We start from the raw sequence: 1,826 nt of genomic DNA, 5'->3' as shown, positions 1-1,826 counted from the left end.
GCCTTGGTTTATGGTTTTAGCTCTCTCACTTCCAGTGACCTTCCTTCTAGCACCAGGAATTCTCGTTGTTGTTGTTGTTTTAAGGGGTCTGGGGCATCCTAGCAGAGGCCCTGATTATTTCTGCCCCTGACCATGGTATCCCCCATCAACTTTGGTCTTTCTTCCTTGTCTCTGGTTTTGAAAAAGGCGGCAGCTAAGAATGAAGCTTGAACTTGAGTCTTCTGGATAACTTTTTCTTTTGCTTGGTCTCTTGGCTGGTGTGCACCTTAACTGTGACTTCTACTAACTGAGGGATCTCCATGCCTATGTTTTCTTCTAATGTTTGGATCTTCTTCTGGATATTGGGGTCATTTAGTTCAACGAAAGCTATACTAACTATTTTAACATTCTTGGGTGCTTATGGGTTAATAGTAGCACATCATCAGAAGGTTAAATATAATCTCCCCAAGTACACCAATAGCTTGGAAATTTGGTTGTTGTTAGGTGCCTTTGAGCCTGTTCTGACTCAAAGCGGCCCTGTGTACAACCCGGTCCTGTCCTGTGCCATCATCACAATTGTTCTCATGATTTAGCCCATCGATGCTGCCACTGCTGTGTCAATCCATCCCGTTAGAAGTCTTCCTCATTTTCACTGCCCCTTCACTTTACCTAGCATGATGTCCTTCTCCAGGGACTGTCCTCTCCTGATAATATGTCCAAAGTGTGTGACAAAGTCTCACCATCCTTACCTCTAAGGTCTGTCTCTACTTCTTTTGGAAATTCATGGCACTTTCAATATTCTTCACCAGTTCCATAGTTCGAATGCACTGATTCTCCTTTGGTCTTCCTTAGTCAATGTTCAACTTTCACATGCATACGAGGAAATTGAAGATGCCACGGCTTGCCTGCTCAATACTCACCTTCATGAAGATAAGGGAGCTACAGCAAAGTGTGGTGAAGAAAGTGAATGGTGCCTGGCTACCCATTGCAATAGTGTCTGGGGTTTTAAAGGGTAGTATTCAAATGAGTAGCCATCTAAGTGAGGCATCAACTAAGTCCACATTGAAGAAGCACACCAGTCTGTGTGATACAAAGATGATAATAACAAAATTCAAATATGATGAAGGGAAAAGTATCAGGTTAAATTGTGGACACCCAATTTGAAGAAGGCTATGGAGGACAGTGCAAGCCCCAAATCCATCTGCAGCTAATCAGTCAGATGAACCAACCCCCTGGCAGGTCCTCTCTGACCACAGGTGAGAGACTTGAACAACTTTACTATCAGACAGAGATGATTGTGAACTTGATTAGGGTGGATCAAAACATCATATAATCAGATACTTGGTCAGTTGATCTTCCTATTGTTGGTGGTCTTTTCTTTATTACTCTTTATTTTGTCTTCATATTATTAGTAGTATCCTCTTTCTGTTTCATTTTGTTTTTTATTATTTCTGTTAGGTTCCTCAGTTTATGAAGCACAGAAGGAGCAGATACATAGAGACAATAATTGATGCAATGGCTTATCAGAGATGGGGGGTGGGGAGGGTAAGGGGAATTGAGAAGCCAATGAATATGGGATGGGGCAGGGATCACTAGAACTGATTGTGCTGATGTACAAAGAACTCTTTTAAAAAGTGACTTAACTGTGGAAGTGTATGATATGTGAATTTTATATCAAGAAAACTACTTAAAAAAGAAAGGATATATCAAAGTTGACTGATGGTTATCATGGTGAAGGAGGAAGAGTTTTTGCTTAAGGGGCATTGGACTTATGTTAATGGTGGTGTGTTGGGGAAAGGCCAGCCCCCCACAACTAATCGCGGGTTCAATAGGTGCAATTTCATGGT

This window comes from Echinops telfairi, unplaced genomic scaffold (assembly GCF_000313985.2).
Source record: "Echinops telfairi isolate 266 unplaced genomic scaffold, ASM31398v2 ScPeMD7_7469;HRSCAF=8507_1, whole genome shotgun sequence".
NCBI classification, from domain to species: domain Eukaryota; kingdom Metazoa; phylum Chordata; class Mammalia; order Afrosoricida; family Tenrecidae; genus Echinops; species Echinops telfairi.
The sequence above is the reverse complement of the archived record's forward strand: the minus strand, read 5'-3'. Positions refer to the sequence as shown.